This window comes from Canis aureus, chromosome 4, assembly GCF_053574225.1.
Source record: "Canis aureus isolate CA01 chromosome 4, VMU_Caureus_v.1.0, whole genome shotgun sequence".
Taxonomy (NCBI): domain Eukaryota; kingdom Metazoa; phylum Chordata; class Mammalia; order Carnivora; family Canidae; genus Canis; species Canis aureus.
In genome coordinates, this window is record NC_135614.1 from 11,746,985 (window position 1) to 11,766,336 (window position 19,352).

A 19,352-nucleotide genomic window follows, 5' to 3' on the forward strand; every position below is an offset into this window, starting at 1 on the left:
AAAGAGAAAAATGGCACCACCAGATGCACCTATGAAAATATCCTCCCATATTTTAAACCAAGGGCAAAAAGTTCATTAAAGTTCTATAATCAAAAAACATTATTCCAACTAAAGCTAATGTTCCCATTATCAACACTTGTATGTCACCTGGTGGGGAAGGGAGTGCTGAACAGGCCCGAGATCCCCAACTTGATTGGAAACCACTCTTTCATTATGCAATAACATAGGGTCATAAGACTAGCAACAACATTTGTTCATCGTGGATTTTTTGTGTTAATTTTTTAATATTGCATTAAAATATTACTCATTTTGATTGCTCAATTCTTTGGTGCTTCCTTTAATACCACGTGGGCGGTGAATGCTTCCCTTGCCTCTCCAGCTCCTGTAAACTGGAAATGAACATACCATTTGGTTTTGATGGACCTTCTGTGCAGCCTTGCCGAGTCCCTTTATCTTCTCTCCTCATCTGCCCAATCTACAAAATAATAAAACTATTATTGTAAAGGTATAAAAGAAGTCAGAGGGCACCTAAGTGGCTCAGCAGTTGAGTGTCTGCATTTGGCTCAGGCTGTGGTCCTGGGGTCCTGGGATCGAGTCCCACATCGGGCTCACCGCAGGGAGTCTCCCTCTGCCTATGTCCCTGAGTTTCTCTGTGTGTCTCTCATGAGTAACCAAAAAAAAAAAAAAAAAAAAAAATTCAGAAAGCTGCTCCTTGATGTCAAGGGCCTTTCAGTCTGATTGGGAAGCCAAACTGATACAGTCTGAGGACAGTTCGAGCAGTTGAGTTATAGAAGACAGTGTGGTACAAACTGTTGTTATCAATTCTGTAGGAATTCAGAATAGGAGGAATATGTCTGGGAGCCACAACCCCTCTCCAACAGGTACATCAAGGTGAACCTTAAGTGAAATAAAAATTGGATTAGCACAGAAAAGGAGAGGCATTTTCAACAGAGGAACATCACAGGAGCTGAATAGCGCAAATCTACTTCCTTTCCTCTGGCTCATGGGGTAGATCTCAGTTCTAAGTAACCTAGATACACAAAACCTATAGGTAGCCAGAGCTCTCTCTCAAAGGAAGGACTCAAATTCCCCCAACTACTCCAAAAAACTTATAGCACTTAGCAATATTTTTACCATTTTGGCCATTTCTGAACGAAATCTTAAAATGGTCTTAATGATTATTTTTTACCACAATAAAAGAGAAAAACTAGAAAAGTCTAAGAAATTGTCACAGCCAAAAAGAGCCAAACAAGACAGTAAATGTAATGTGGTGTTCTGGATAGCACACTGGAACTTAATTAGGACATTAGATAAAAACTAAGGAAATCTGAATAGGATATAGACTTTGGTTAATAATAATAAGTAGTTTACTATGTAGGGGCACCCAGGTGGCTCAGTCAGTTGAGCAACTGGCTCTTGATTTTGGCTCACGTCACAACGTTGGGGTTGTGAGATCGAACCCAGCATCTAGCTCCATGCTCTGCACAGAGTCTGCTTGGGATTCTCTCTCTTCCTCTGCCTCTGCTCCCACCCCCACCAGGCTTGCACACACATACTTTCTCTCTCAAAAAAATAAATAAATAAATAAATAAATAAATAAATAAATAAATAAATCTTAAAAAAGAATAATAAGTAGTAGTTTACCATGTAAATTGTTAAAAATAGAAAACTGTCAGGCACATGGGGGTTCTGTACAAAACCTGTACTTTAAAAAATACACTAAAAAGTGGTGCATGGGTGGCTCAGTGGTTGAGTGTCTGCCTTAGATTAGGGCATGATCCTGGGGCCTAGGGATCAAGTCCCACATCTGTCTATGTCTCTTTCTCTGTGTCTGTGTCTCTTTCTCTGTGTCTCTCATGAATAAATAAATAAAATCATTTTTAAAATTAAAAAAATAAAAAATGTACTTTAAAATATAAAAGTATAAGAAATTCAAAAATATAAAGTATACTATACTAAGCACAGTATGCTATACTTTTCTATAAATCTAAAAACTATTCTAAAATAAAAAGTTGATTAAAACAAACAAAAACAGTCTTAATGGCACAGTAAGATTAGAGTCAGAAAGGGGGATAAAGATAAAAATGGGTCCTGAAGATATCAAGAGGTCAAAGTCACTTGTGTTAAAGGCTGTTTTCTGAATGTCCCCAAAGGGAACCACTTGAGGGAGCACGTGGTGGGTGAGCTGAAGTATAATAAAAAGGTTGGAGAAAGAGTCCAAGGGGCTCAGTATTCCTTCACTCAATAAAACTTCAAGTCATTAACTACAGCCTGGGTGTTCTGAGCTGAAAATGACTCATATGAAAATCCCCTAGACCAAAGCCCAAGACCTCAGAAAGGAAGCAGAGTTCATTGTGGCCCCCCACTGAGGACCTTTGACCTCGCTAAGGCTGGCTCTGGCTTCCTTGGCAGCCCTAGCAGTTGGGTTTGCCTTCTGGGCCTCATCCTGGATAGGCCCGTGGTCAGGGCCACCTCGGCCAGATGAGGCCCAAGATGTTACCATCCAGGATGTCCTCACCTGTTCAGAGGCTCTTCCATGGCAGTCTGGATGTCAGCTCTCAGCCTACCCCCTGCCTAATCCCAAAGCTTAAATGCTTGGTACTAATACATCTCCAAATGGAATGAAGATGGGGAATAATTAAAGTAACGCTGTAGCTCAGGCTGCCCGAAAGTTCAGCAGGTCCCAGCCCCAGCCCCTGGGGTCCCATGTCTTTGTCCAAGTATCTCTGTTGAGAAAAGCAGAGCAAGTGCTGAGATAAAAACATGGAAGGCCTTATTAACAGCACACCCTGTGTGCATAGGTGTGCATACACACACACTCATGTGCACACATGGCCGGGTGCAGGACTGTCAGTCAACCGTGCCAGGCAAGCAGTGAGGGGGCGCCAGCCAGTGCTGCCTTCTGCACCCCTCCACCTGGTACAAGGTGAGCCAACTCCCCTCACAGGTTCTCAACCTCCGATGAGACAAATACTTACCACATGCATTTGCCTTCTTGTTTTTCAAAGCCTCAAAGCAACGGTAGAGCTCCTTGGCTTCAGACTGCGTTTATTCTGCCATCTGACTGCAGATGTCCGGCTCCCCTACACCACACAGGGCTCCCCACGAAGCAGTCAGAGGTGGAAAAATGGTGTCTGCTGTCAACACAGCACCCCACCCTCATGGTCAACAGGCCCACGAGATTTCACAACAGCAAGACAGGGATCAACCACCCAACTCAGCAACCTGTGCACAGCCTCCTGACCAGGGTGCAAACGGCCCACTGAAGCGTCCTGATATGGGGCATGCTGGGAACCATCCAGTCAGGATCCACAGACCCACAGCCCAGTGGACCCTGGCCCAAGTCTGTTAAGTGCCCACCTCCTTGTCTTGAGAACACAGTCCCAAGGCCTCAGTGTTAGTGACTCCATCTCCTGTTCTCACTAAACACATGCCTCTCCCCACCTCCAGTTCTCTTTCCTCCAACTTTCCTTTCTGACTCCCTGGAACATCCTTTTTCTGGCTCTTGTTCTGCCTTCTGAAGCCACCCAGTATAAACTTACTCTGTATGCTGCATGAGGAGCCCTTGTAGGACTGAAGATATCCCCACCAGAACCTTCTTTTCTCCAACCTGGCTCCATCTTTGACGACTATTTCTTATATAGAATTTTTACCACTTCACTTACCTGCTGTAGACACTTCGATTTATCGTCATCCCTTAAAATTAAGAACTCTGTTCTCATAGAACAGTTTGAAGTTTAGAAAGAAATTGATGCCAAGAAAACTATTCTAATCCCTTTCCAACTTTTCCTTCTTTTTTTTTTTTTTTAAGATTTTATTTATTTATTCATTAGAGACATACAGAGAGAGGCAGAGACACGGGCAGAGGGAGAAGCAGTCTCTATGCAGGGAGCCCAACTCGGGACCCTATCTCTGGCCCTGGGCTGAAGGCAAACTGCTGAGCCACCTGGGCTGCTCCAACTTTTCCCTCTTTAGCACTACTGGATTATAATTTCATTAGATATTTCAAATCAATGGCTTTCTCATTTTGTCATCACTTCTACATTCATTGCCTGGCATTCCTCTGTGGAAAGAAAGTAGAGCTTTCCTTTAACAACTGAAGTTATTTGTTCATCATGAGAAGCAAGATGAACAACTATTATGCTTTAATGGCCTTCAGATAAGTTGAGTTTTTTTTTCTGCAACAGATAGTGAAAATGAATCATCTCTCTCTCTCTCTCTCTCTGATCATTATGAATTCATAGATTTTCTCCATCTAGAGATAAAGAAATAAAGCCCAGAGAAAGTTTCCTTTTCCAATGCTAGGCAGCTAAGAAGTGACATAAGATTTCCAGGCCCACTTAATGCCAAAAGCAAGCTCCTAACATTATATTCCCCTGCTTCTTATGGTCAGTGGTTGTTTAAAGTTTCCAAACACTGATTTTGAAAGTGTAAATTCTTGCAGTTCACTTGGTTAATCCTAGATTCAGACACTTGAGTTAGCTTTGCCTGGATGGATCTCTGCCTATCCTGGGATTTAATTTGCTTTTAATCATCCTTCAATTCTTTCATGTTTTCAGGAAAATTCTCACTGATACAGAAGATAGAAGCAAAACAGACATTGAGAGACTCTGTTTCTAGCTAATGTTATAGTTCTTTCCCAAGGAGTGCCTACCTCTTTTTCATTCATCTTTTTTCTATGAACAAAGCTGTAAGTGTCACAAATACAATCCAGAGAACTTGCAGATGAAATATATATTCTTTTTCTCACTCTGTTGTCCAAATATTTCCTATTGCAATCAGAGTAGTAATTTTGTGGATTTCTTAACCCATAGAAGACCCTCTCTCTTCTCAGTTCTGTGCAAGTTTTTTGAAGTAACTATACCCTTCCACACAGTTGTATACATGGTTCATGTAATAACAAGTGATATTTGGCCCACTTCATCCTATCTACCTCATCCTATCTACAGGACTGAATCTTGTTCTATTCTGTATCTATTTATGCTGACCAAAAGATAGGTCTGATATCTGGAGTATTTTCCTGTTTAAATCAAAATCACAGGTATGAGTCCCAGAGAAGTAAATAAATAATCAACATATGTATGTGTTGGATAAATAAAATTTTATTGACTTATATAAATCTATCATTTAGAACAGTGGTACTAAATAATAGCTAACAATTTTGTCTTCATTTATCATGTGTGGAGGGAGCAGTCTAACATCTTACTTACATTGTCGCATTTTTTTTTTAAGATTTTATTTATTTATTCATAAGAGACACAGAGAGAGGCAGAGACATAGGCAGAGAGACAGAAGCAGGCTCCATGCAGGGAGCCCGATGTGGGACTTGATCCTGGAACTCCGGGATCACACCCTGGGCCCAAGGCAGGCGCTCAACTACTGAGCCACCCAGGTGTCCCACATTGTCTCATTTTATTTTTACAACCAGTTAAGATGGATATTTTATCATCCTCATTTTACAAATGAAAAAAATCAAGGCTTAAGTAGTACTAAAAAATTATCCAAGGTTAGTAAAGTGGCAGAGCCAGCATTCAAAGTCAGGGACCCCAACTTAGAAGCCCACGCACTTTGAGCCACTCTGTGACACTATCCCTTTGCTACTTGAAATGCATTAGGCAATGGAAAAGGAACTTTTGACATAAAGCCACTCACGTACAATACTGTCACATGAATTCTGAGAATAGACTTCCACTTCCAGTCATCATTGAGTACCTTGGGACCTATTAATGTTCCTGCCAAAAATAACAAAAAGCTGCATGAAATAAAATTTAAATCATCTTCTATGCATCAGAGATCCATTGAAGCAAAGAGGACAAGAGGGTCAAAGATTCTAAAGAGGGAAAAACGATGGAGAAGTGAGCTGATTTTGTGCAATGTTTTTAACCCTTGGGGCATTTGCTGATTCTGAGAACAGGGTGAGGGCTAAGAATCCTGGCTTCACTTGAGCAGAGGCTGATGCTGGGGACAGAAGATCAGCAGAGCTTTGAGAGGTTTTTGTGCATGTTTGAGAGGCCAATTATTGCAACGAGAATGAAAAGGCAGAGAAGTACTCCTGTCACACTGCCAGCTTTCCCCTCAAGAAATTTCTCAAAATCTGAAGCTAGGCAGAAGTGAAGGTTAAAAGCAAGCAGACATCTCAGAAAGGTGGAGTACATCTCTATTGTGTTCTTCTTCCTGCTAGTACAACTAAAAGCCCTAGACAGTATGCATAAAACAAACCTCAGAAACCTCCAAAAGATGGAAAGAGGCAGATTAGGGACCTCAGGACCCAGCAAATGACATGGGGTGAGTTCTCCGGGGTTTTTTGTTTTGTTTTTTACTGGTTTTGGTTTGTTTGCCTTGTATAATCCCACACTAAAGCTCAAGAAGCCAGGAACTCAGAAATGACAATGGGCACAAACCAAAATAGTCCCACAGAAGCTTCTCTCCCTAGCCACAGGGCCAGGAAGGGAGAGCCTAGCACGACAGAGAACTTTTAGACAATAAGTGCTCTACTCCAGCCAAACACCACAGAAAAAAACTGTGGTCTCACTCCCACCTTCACTGGTAAAAGCCTAGATTTTTGCCCTCACCATGTTATGAGAAGGTGATCAACTCCCCTTCAAGAGTAGTGTCAGAGAACACAGGTAAGCAGTGGGGACTCTCATCCCCACAAGCTGGCATGAGGCTTCCTTCTCCATATAGCCAGTGGAGACCATGTGGGAAGAGTAGAGTTCTACCCTCACCTGTCAGTACAGGAAGTCTTTGACTTACAGTTTTTCAACTTTACAATGGTGTGAAAATAATACGCATTCAGTAGAAAACACACCTCAAATTTTAATATGGATCTTTTCTGAACTACCAATATGCCCTAGGCTCCTCTCTTGTGATGCTGGGCAGCAGCCACAGCTCAGCGGCCCTGAGACCATAGGGTCAACAACCAACATACTTACCACCATTCAGTACTCATACAGCCTTTCTGTTTCGCATTTTCAACACAGTCTTCAATAAATTACATGAGATATTAAACACATTAGTATAAAATAGGCCTTGTGTTAGATGATTTGCCCAACTGTAGGCTACTACAAGACTTTTGAGCAGTTTAAGGGAGGTTGGGCTAAGTGAACCTGCTCAGTAAATTAGTATATTAAATGTATCTTTGATTTACCATATTTGGGATTATCAAGAAGTAAGCCCAATGTAAGTCAAGGTCTGGGTAATTAGCATCAGAATTGCATTATAGTATTGGGTAGGATCATATCAACTGATGCAAAAAAAAGAATTTGATAAAATTCAGTATGCCTTTGAGATAAAAAAAAAATCTCAGTAAAATAGGAAAAGAGAACTTCTTCAACCTGATAAAGAGCATCAACAAAAAAATCTACAGTTAATATTACATTTAATGGTGAAAGAGTGAATGTTTTTCCCCAAGACTGGGAATAAGGCAATGATACATCCTCTCACCACTCATATGCAATATACTGCTAGAATTTCTAGTCAGTGCACAGTCAAGCAAAGGAAATACTTGACTTCAAAAGCATGATCCATAAAAGGAACAACTGGTAAAATGGACTTCATCAAAAACTAAGACACAGGGCAGCCTTGGTAGCTGAGTGGTTTAACGCCACCTTGAGCCCAGGGCGCGATCCTGGAGACCCAGGATCAAGTCCCACGTCGGGTTCCCTGTATGGAGCCTGCTTCTTTCTCTGCCTGTGTCTCTGCCTCTCTCTCACTCTCTCCCTGTGTCTGTCATGAATAAATAAATAAAATATTTTTTAAAAAAAATTAAGACACAGTTAAGAGGATGAAAAGACAAGCTATATAGAGTGGGCAAAAATGTTTTTAAACCATTTACCTGACAGAGGTATAGTATCTGGAATATATATATATATTTTTTAAGAGTGTATATATATATATATATATATATATATATATATATACACACACACACATATATAAACCATCTAAGAGTTTATATATTATTTATAAATATATTTAAATATGTTTATATATTTAATTTATATATTATATATTTAATTTATTTATATTTTTATATATTATATGTGTGTGTATATATATACATATATAATATATAATATATACACATTCAGTAGAAAAAACACTTCAAATTTTAATTTGGATCTTTATTTACTTATTTATTTTCTAGTATCTATTATATCTATCCCTATCTATTATCTATTTATCTTTATTTATTATTTTCTGCTGTGGAGTTTTAAGATATATATATACCTTAGAAAATAATCCAGGCAGAAAATGGGCAAAACTTAAAATGAGTAGCTAGGTTGAAACCATGTGACTGGTTTTGCCCAAATGGCTCCAAGCAAAAGTGATACATCACTTTCAGGTAGAGCAGTTATGAAGTGGTGTGAGTTTTTCATGTTTTCTCTTTTCCCCCTCCCGGAAGCCATGTGTTGAGATGGTGGCATTCACTGCATGGCCTGGATCCCTGATTCACTGTGTAGAGAAGAGATTCTCTGGTGAGTTCCTCAAGTTACATTGGACATTACATGAGCAAGAGACAAATCTTTGGTGTGTTAAGTGATTGCAATCTGTGGAGTTATTTGTTACGTGACCATAGCTTGTTCCATCTGACAAACGCAGTGGATGAACTATAATGTAATAAACTAATATGCATTTCTATACCATTGGGCAATTATGTGGCTTCCAATTTTTCAGTTATTTATAATTAATAATGTTACATTGACTGTCTCTGTTTATGTACAGTGCAAGATTCCTTTAGAGTAGTGGAGGGATGAAGATTATTTCCAGGAAATTCCCAGAAGCAATATTCCTGGATAAGAGGAAATAAAAGTTTCTATTATTCTATACTTGAGTGCTTTTCTATACAGAATTTGGCCATCAAAACTTTGTTGAATGAACACTTTCTAATTCTTGCCACCACCAGTCTTGCCAACTTTTACTATTACCATGTCTTTTGCAAAGTTAAGTGAGCATAAAGCTATGCTTTCCTGATATTTCAGTTTGCATGACTTTGGTTAGAAGGTTGAGCATCTCTTCATATATTTGTTTACTAAATATAATTATTTTTCTTTATGAATTTCTAGAACTGAGACGTTTGTAATTGAGAAACAAAGCAGTAACTTTGTCTGGTAAAGTTATTTCTCTTTGTTGGCTTCCCCAAAATAGCAATCAATCATACTGAAAGGTGAAAAATATACTATCACTTTCTTTGTGACTCCTTATATGGAATAAAGCCAACTCACTCAGCTGAGGTTAGCTTTAACTAACCCTTTCAACTGAGAGCCTCAAATGTTCTTTCATTATGCTCATCCAAATGTTTAATTAACTACAGTGATGACTAATTAATAGACACCATTTCTGCCATCTGGAACTAGCTCCTCTATCTCTTGGCCTTATCGTTTCTCCAGTTCAGCTAAGATCTTAATGACTGTACTGTCTTCCTTTTCATCTTATTATTCTTCCTCTTTTCTTTTTATTGTTTAGTGCTTAAGAGAACTCAAGGTAGGAAAATTGCTGTATAGGAGAAGCTAGGAGAACTCACTTGAATTTTCTGCATCAATGCTACAAAGTTTTATTATAGTCATTTATTTGCCTCTACTATTTATAAAGTCATACTAAGTTGTTCATTAGCAAGTATGGAAACAACAGCAACAACAACAACAACAACAAAACTTGAATAACAACAGGGCTTTTCTTGCTTTAGCCCCTGTCTACTTTTCCAGTCCTCTTCTGAACACAGCCCCATACATTCTTATCATACCAAACTGCTCACACTTCCTAGTGTGGCTCCTGATCTTGCATCCCTTCATGTCTCTGTATGTGCTGTTACTTTGGCCTAGGGTGCCCTTTCCCATCTGACAATTCCTCTTATTCATTAAGATTCACACTAATGTCAACATGTCTGTGAAGTCTCCCCTGCCACCCTGGCCAAGAGCTCATCACTCTCTCCCCACATTTCTGCAGGACACGTCACCGCTGTCACACCTTCCTCATTGTGCGGCTCTCTCCTCCTCCAGGTTCTAAGTCAAGAACACATATTCTCTATCTAGAGAGCAAAAACGTTAATAGGTTTTTGTCTGATGAATAGCACTAGGTCAAAGCATTTACCAAAGCTTTTCATTTTCTTTCTTTCTTTCTTTCTTTCTTTCTTTCTTTCTTTCTTTCTTTTAAGATTTATTTTATTTGAGAGAGAGAGATGGGGAGGGGAAAAGAGAAAGGGGAGAGAGGATCTTAAGCATACTCTGCACTAGGTGGGGAGCCCAAGGCAGGGCTCAATCCCATTACCCTGAGATCATGACCTGAGCTGAAACCAAGAGTCAGACACTTAACCAACTGTGCCTCCTAGGCACCCTGCTTTTCACTTTCAAACTTCTGACTAGGCCAGATATCACCCCAAGTGGTCATCAAGACAAAACTAGAGTGACCTCTTTTTTTAAGCAAAAGCATGCAGAAGAGCATCATAAAGATAAGGGGAAATTATAAATGCTTCAATTCAGAGCTTAGCACCAGTATTCCATACACTTTCAGGGTCTCTATTCCAGCCACTGCCCTCACCACAGCCTTGCTTCTGAAATATCATTAAAATACACCCAGCAAATAGGTCTGTGCAAGCCCAAGCACACATTTTCGAAGTGTTTATATATATGTATAAGCAAGGGAGCCAAGAATACTCAATGGAGAAAACTCAGTCTCTTCAGTAAATGGTGCTGGAATAACTGATTATTCACATATAAAAGAATCTTACACCACTCTCAAAAATTAACTAGAAATAGATTACAGATTTAAATGTGACATTGGAAGTCATAAAACTCCTAGAAGAAAACATAAGGGAAAGGATTTTTGTCATGGGTCTTAACAGTGCTTTTTCAGGTATAACACCTAAAGCACAAGAAACAAAACAAATATAAGTTAGAGTGTATCAAACTAAAAAGGTACACAACAAAAGAAACCATCAACAAAGTGAAAAGACATGCTAAAAAATGGAAAAAACATACTTGCAAACCATGTATCTGATAAGGAGTTAATACCCAAAATATACAAAGAACTTATACAACTCAATATCAAAAAAACAATCCAATTTAAAAATGGGCACAAGACCTAGATGGACATTTTTCTAAAGAAAATATACAAATGGCCAACAGGTACGTGAAAGGGTGCTCAACATCACTCATCATCAGAGAAATGCAAATCAAAATATGAGTTATCATCTCACACCTGTTAAGATGTCTGTCCTCAAAAAGACAAAAGATCACAAATGGTGGTGAGGATGTGGAGAAAAGAGAACCCTCATGCACTACTGGTGGGGTTGTAAATTGTGCAGCCAATGTGGAAACCAGTATGGAGGAGCCTCAAAAAATTAAAAACAAAATTACCTGTGATCCAGCAATTCCACTTCTGGATCTGTATTTCACAGGAAAGGAAAACACTATATCGAAGAGATATCTGCACCCCCTTGTCCATAGCAGCATTATCTGCAATAGCCAAGGCAGAGAAACAACCTAAATGTTCATCAACAGAAATGAATGGATAAAGAAGCTGTGATATATATATATTATATATTATATAATTATATTAATATCTTATATTATATAATATATATTATATTATTCCATTATATATATATATATATATATATATATATAATGGAATATTATTTAGCCATTAAAATAAAGAAAATCCTGCCATCTGCAATGCCATGGATGGATACACAGAGACATACCATACAAATACTATATGAAAAGATCTCACTTATGTAAGGAATAAAAACAAACAAATGAAGACAACCAAAAACAGAGAAAAGAAGAGGTGAGATTTGTGGTTACTAGAGGCAGGGGTTGTGGGGATGGAAGAAGGTAGTCAAAGCCACAAACTTTCAATTATAAGAGAAATAAGTACTAAGGATGTAGTTAGTGTATAGCACAATGACTATGGTAAAAATTTCATGGTATATTTGAAGGTTACTAAGAAAATAAATCCCAAGAGTTCACATCACAAGAAAAAAACATGTTTTTCCTTTTTTTGTGTGTCTTATCTATATAAGATGATGCATATTAACTAAACTTACTGAGGTAATCATTTAACCATTTAGTATATGTAAGTCAAATAGTTATGCTGTACACCTTAAATTTATGCAGTGCCAGATGTCAGTTATATCACAATAAAATGGGGAAACTAGTGTTTATTTCAGGACTGGATTGATTTCCTACCATAGATGATAATCCTCAGAAAACCAATAGCTTTCTAGAAGCTAAAGATGATTCTTATATATGCATAATGTAGAATACATAATTGGCTTTTTTCAGTTAAACTCATTATTATTATTACTGTTTAAAAATCTAAAGTGTTCTCTTAGGTTAATTTGGTTGATGTGACTGTTCCAGGACTTTTACAGCCTGCAACATCTTAGTGTGACCTATGTCCAGGGACAGGGTTCACACTCTGAGGGTCCCTACCTACCTGTTTGGTCCTGCTGTTTGAACAGGACAGGTACCAAATGCCACTCCATTGAGCTCATTTAACTGCTCAGACTCCCAGAGGGACAGTATAAATGACTGAAGAGGGCCTGGAGGAAAGGAAGCAGAAAGAGAGGTGACATTTAACCCCTTTGGGGGTGGGGGGCGGTGGTCAAAGCTATATCTAGAAACCAATGTAAAGATCATTTGAATATGAGCAAATTACCATTAGCTCAAGCAGAAGACCAATGATTTAACATCTTTACCTAGTGTCATCAAAAATTTCCTTTGTATAATTGGAAAGCTTCAGATGCTGGTAGGACACTGCTCTTAAATGGCCCCTCACCCCTGCAGGGAACTGCCAGGGACAAAGGTATCTTCCAACATAAGGGAGGAGCCTGGGTTTTGCTACTTGCTATCTCATCCTATGATCTGGTTTTAACAGCTTCAGTCATTAAGAGTGAAGCTTCCCAGGAGCCTTTTGCCCAAAACGGGGTGTGTTAAGTTCCAGACAGTTCAGGTCAATATTATGGACCATTAACTCAATGTTTTTGTTTAAAGATGAGCAGGAATGACTAAGTACAGTCCTTTATCCAGAAAGTTCCCAGAACACAGGGTGTGGAGGAGCCTTAAGAGTGTCCTAGCCTTGGGCATATAGAAGTCAGCTCTGTGATGGCTGTTGCATGGTACACTGGGTCCTGAAATGTCTGTGGTCTGAAATGTCCATGACTGTCATGTTAGTGGGAGAACACATTTAAAGAAATATGGAACCTGAGATGGAAACTTTACAAAAGTAACAAAAAATTTGAGTTCACTGACAGCAGTGTGTTCAATTAGCAAAAAGTGTTTTTAAGTGACGCTGCCCAAGAAAGTAATGAAGTAACAGAATAGCACTGGCCAAATGCAGAAAAATCTAAGGATTGGATGGACTTCAATATTCAGTGACCTAACTGTATCACTGCTCAAATCTAATATTTGATATTTAAATACGAAAGAAAAAAATACATAAGGAAAAAAACAAAACATATTTTCTGTCTTCTAAATAAACCAATCATCAATCAAGTTGCAATAGGGTGGCAGGTTGTGGGTGATTTTCTTTAATTTTCCAAACTCTTTAATATGTTCTTTTACTGTTTTGCTAATAACAATAATAATTAATTAATTAACCTAGCAACAGGTTAACATAAACAATGAAGGCTTTTAAACAATGACATATGCAAATAAAAAGAAGAAAACGTCCTCCAGGAAGTTGTTTACAGGAAAACACTTCTATAGCGAACAAGAACAAGCAAACAGGCCAGGTGCCCCCACCGCAGCCTCTGCCGCCCACAGAATTGACCATTCTGTTGCAACCTCACAATTCTGGTTGTCCTGGAGAAGAAGTGCTTCCATCCCCTTCTCCCATTCTTCCCTTGTGCTGTGTCTCAGGCACACCTGGACCAGCTGTGGCCCACTCCTGCCATAAATACCCCACCTCACTCTGGAATCCTCAGGGACCTTCAGACATCACCTATCCCACCTCCTTGGACTTCTTTCAACTGGAGACTCACCTTTTCCTCTGCCCTTTCAGGCTGGGCAGGAAAAGGACTCCCTAGGACAAGGGCAACTATAGGGTTTTACTGGTAATTCCCAGGTAAATCACTCTTCCTTCTAGTGTAATATGTAGCACTCCTAGAAGGAGCCACTAACAAGCTGGCTAGCTTTCATCCAGGGGGCTGGCAACAACTTAATTAACAACTTAATTAACCTTGAATACACTCTTCTGAGGCACAGAGATAAAACATACTGTTGGCTTTGATTCACAGAGACTTTAGGGAGTGGGTTGAAGTTTTAGGCCCTGAGTTCCTTAGCAAAGCCAGAAAAACAAAAAATGGTTCCTTCACCTTCAGTGTGCTGCTCAGAGAGGACAGTTCTCTTCTCTGTTTTATTTCTATTTTCATTATTGAATTATAGTTTACATATAGTGTTATGGTAGTTTCAGGTGTACAACACAGTGATTCAACAATCCTGTACCTGAGGTGAGTGTAGTCACCACCTGTCACCACACAACGTCATTGCAATGTTATTAACTACATTCCCGACGCTCTACTTATTGTTGTGTAACTGGAAGTTTGTACTTCTTTTTTTAAAGATTTTATTTACTTATTCATGAGAGACACAGAGAGAAAAGCAGAGACATAAGCAGGCTCCCCATGGGGAGCCCGATGTAGGGTTCTGATCCTGGGTCCAGGATCACACCCTGAGCCATAGGCAGATGCTCAACCACTGAGCCACCTAGGCATCCCTAGAAGTTCATATTTCTTAATCACCTTTACCTATTTTGCCCATCCCCCACTCCCTTCTCTCTGGCAACCACCCTGATTTCATGAGTCTGTCTGTTCGTTTGTTCTGTTTTTTAGACTCCACATATAAGAGAAATCATATGGTATTTGTATTTTTCTCTGTCTGAGAGAATAAGGCAGCACAGTGAAGTGAAGGCAAGCGAGGGCTCTGTGGTGTGCCCTCCCATATCAGGACACGACCCCCAAGGGTCAGAAGGCAGAGGGGAAAGGATACACCCACCATTTCCTTCTAGGTAGGACAAGGACAAGACTAGGGCTGCCTGGAGGGAATGCCTGTTCCCAGTGAAAGGAACCTCCAGAATTTTGGAATTTCCAAATCTATCATTGTAAAATGACACCGCAGCCTGGACCCTAACCTCATACTTCTGAGAGGCCTCGTTCCTCCTCCCCACATGTCTGCAGCTCCCCTGTCCTTATCACAAAGGCCATTGCTGTTTGAACTCACTGGGCATCTCATCTGCCCTCCCATGTCCACTGCTCCCTAACCTGCTGCTCCTTTGTGGCAGATGCTGTTGGAAGCTCCTGCCGTGCAAGTCCCCCTCATCACTGTGCTCCATGGCTCCTCTGGTCCCCACCCCCTCCACCCCCCAGCCCTGCTCAAAGACTTTGGGGCCTGACTCACACTCATCCTCTCCTTCAAACCTGTCCCCAGCCTCCCATTCCTCCCATTATCCTAAATGACTTTGTTGTGTGTGAATGGCCCACCCAAATTCTTGAGCTTCTCACCCTCAAAATTCTTTTCCTCACCTCCACTGCAGGTGCCCATACAACACAGCCTCATGGCCTCAGGGAGCAGCTCTGCCTCCCAAATTCAGATGCCCCAGGATGTCACCGTGTCCTCCCCACCTTGACCATCCTGCTTCTCCCCTCCACCTAATCTCCTGTCTCCTTCTCTCTTTCTAATAGCTTGGATTCCAAAGCCTGTCTCTTCAGCCTCCCATGCAAACACCTCCACCTTTGTGCCTCCTTGCCCTTCAGTTCTGAATCTACTAGGCTCATTAGTGCTTGGCCTGCAGCTCCAGGAAAGCTCACACAGCCTCCAGGAACACCGCTCAGGCATGGGCTAACCAACATTTGTTCTTAGGCCTTGCCTGCCTCTAGCACTTCCTGCCTCGAAAACACATGTGAGGCCTGAATCTAAGGAAGGGTTGAAAGGACGGCCCAGATGCCCATCCTGACATCACAGAGCTTCTGAACCAATGCTGACCCTGCCTCAGTGGGACTTCAGGTTACATGCACCATTTTCTTGAGTCAAATATATCCAAATGTAAACTGATGCAGAGCTTCATCGTTGCCTGCCTCAGTCAAGCCTGCATTCAACAACACCTGCTTATTATGCCTCCAGAACAACCCTTCACTGTCTTCCCTGTGCACTGAGCCACTTTTGTGCTCCTTTGGCTAGCAAAGTGCCTGGTGTATACAGACAACCATTGATAAGTGGCTGGCTTCAAACTGACCTGAAAGTGAAACCTAAGGATTCTTCGAGCTTTGAAATGACTCAGTCCAATCTGTGGACACCAAGCATTTGTATTTACAGTGAAATTTAGAATTATAGTGCAGGACCCAGAGGCTTTGATTTATTTAGTTACAGACACTGAAATGATGCTAAAAGTCAATCATCACAAGGAAAAGGAAACAGTGAGTGAGAGAAAGGCAGTCAGCCAAGAAAATGTAAACTGCAAGAGGAAAAAGGGGCTCTCAGAGTTCTGGGAGTGGACAGTGTCATGAAGCAGCACAAAGAGTCAAGACAGAGATGAAGCAGGCCGGGTAAATTATCTTTTTATTGTTTCAGGGAACACTTCATGCCTGAGCGTTCCAGTAAAATGCATAAACAAGACTAAGGGGATATTGCTGTCTGACTGGCCGTTTAGCATTTTAACAGCTTGCACCTTCCAGGAAGCAGTGCCATTGGTTTAGGGCACTGATTTCATGGCTAAGACCTCCTTTGAGCCTCCATGCTGACACCAACCTGCAGTAAGAAATGCTCAAACAGGCCCATTCTTCTCATTTACAAGTAGAGAAACTGAGGCGTAGTTCAGCATCCTAGGAAATCTCCTGCCGGCTGACCCCAAATACCTGGTGAGACTCTGGGCTCACCAGGGCAGACAAAGGAAGAAAAACAAAGATTAACCTGAAGACCAGCAAATGTTTATGTACTGAATGAAGCCCATCATCCAGCTCCTTGCTGGGTACCCTCCTCCCTCCCCTCCAAGACCAGGAAGAAAAATTTCTGCAGGGGTTCTGGCTCACATGACTGGGGCAATACTTAGTCGGGGGTGAAGGTGGACCCAGACAGGACTTGGGCAGCCACAACAGGATGAGGAATGGGAGAAAGAAAGAAAAAGAAAGAGGAATGGGGGCATCAGCATGGCATGCTTTGCAGCTAGCTGGGGTAGGATCTGCCTAAGGAGCTAGGAGAGAAAGTACTTTCTGCAGCCTCAAGTGTGGGAGAAGCACCTGCTGTCCTCCATACCTTTCTGCCCCCCACTTCTCTCTCATCCCCTAAATCCCTATGGCAATGCCTTTAGACCTCAAAAAAGGGTAATCACCTTTATTTCAGTTTATGTTAATATTAAATGTTGGAGGGAGCTATGGGCAGATGCCTCTACCACCCAGCTCACAAACAGACACAGGCATGGCACGGGCAGCCTCCATGAGCTGGAAGCCCAGCAGACATAATAAAACTCCTGCTTCTCTGTTACAAAGGACTGGTCTGTGGGGCACCTGGGCAGCTCAGTCGGTTAAGTGCTCCACTCTTGATTTCGGCTCAGGTGGTGATCTCAGGGTTGTGAGAGCCAGTCTGGGTCAGGCTCCAACCTCAAGGTGGAGTCTGCTTAAAATTCTCTCCCTCTGCCTTTCCTCCCTCCTCCAGTCCTCTCTCCCTCTCTCTCTCTCTCCCTCAAATAAATAAATAAATAAATAAATAATAAATAAATACATAAATACATAAAATCTTAAAAAAACAAAAACAAAAGACTGTCCCATTTTCCTGTGTCAAACACACTGGTCTGCCTTTGGAAAGAACCCAAGTTCTGAAGACCTGAGGACAACTTGTGAAAGACATGATGTGTTCAATTATCGTCTCCTGACACCAGCTCCAAAAGCTCCAAGCAAACCGCAGGAGGGAGGGCCAGTCCCTGGGCTGAGTCGGTCCGCCCCCAGCCCCAGGGCCATGCTGTCCAGGCTCCACGCCCCTTCACCCCAGGCACGTACTGCACCAATGCACAGGCATTAACAAAGATTTGTGGAGAACAGGAGGGTGGAGGAGGTGCAGTATAAAAATACAAATCGTTTTTCTTCTCCAGAAAGTCATCACTTCATCTCTTTAATTCTCCCCAGTAGCTTGAATCACGTTGTGGTGTTAATCGCCTTGTGTTCACTCTAACTCAGCAGCAGAAAACCGTGTTTGCTGGGAGCAGCCCGGGTCCTACACCCTTATCAGAGAGTGGCCCAGGTCCAAAATCAGGGGATCCCCGAGGATCTGGATGTGAGCAGACGTGCAACAAACACAGTTCAAAGTGTTCTTTGCTGTGTGGACAAGAGGGGTAGGGGTGAAGCGGACTGCCAGGCTGCTGCTGTGATGATAACCTCATGTGCCAAAGTCGCCCAGTGCTGATAGAGAAAAAGGCTTCAAAGCAGTTTCTTGACCGTATTCTCTCAGCAAGAAACAGAGCTGAATTTCTCAATCTACTTTAATTCCTCAGACCAGGCGAGGTCTGAGCTTTGGCTGGCTGATTCTGTGTCTCATGGGAGAAGGTGTTTACTCCATTTCAAAGCCAGAGTCACAAAATCCTCTCTGAGGGATAAAGTTGGAAGTTTTCCTTTATGGTACATGATACAATGAGTCCATGAGGCCCTAATGTCCAAGGTCATCAGCCCAACACATTACACTGAGTTCCAGTTGAATGCTTTCTTCTGGATTTGACACAATTTCAAATGGACCTCCAGAATCGGTGAAAAGTGAGATAGGGTCCTTAATAGCACCAAAGACCACAGAGAGCTCTATTCTCTGAAATATTCCATTTCCGTGATGTTTAGCTACCCTGAAGTTAAGCAGAAAATAATCGTGTAGGCTTAGGTCAAACCAGAAGCCTTCATTTGCTGAAAGGTGGTTGTGCCCCAGGAAGAGGACATGGAGCCTGGGGTACAGGACCTCACAATGTGAGTTTGGGCTCTGCCCTGACTCTTTTACTTGGATGTGACTTTGAGCAAGTTACTAAGTTTCTAAGTTGTCTAAGTTTCTTCATTTGAAAAGAGAGGTAATAATGGCATGTACATAAAGGGTGGTGGGGATAGTTACCTAAAATAACAATATGTATATAACCCAAACAATACTGGGCCTCTACTCATGTTTCTTCTCCTTGTTATGGCCTCCACAGGTTGCATGTCAAGACAGCAGCAGGCTTCCTCACAGCCTTCTTTACCTGTCCTCCTCCCTAACAACTGCTCATCTCTTTCCACAGCTGTCTTCTCCAACCTCCCTCTTCCCACCAATGAAAAATAGACTGAAGAGGTCAAGAATTGCTGTGGGTTAACTGGTTCAGAAGACTGCCCTGGTCAAGCCAGGGGAGATGGT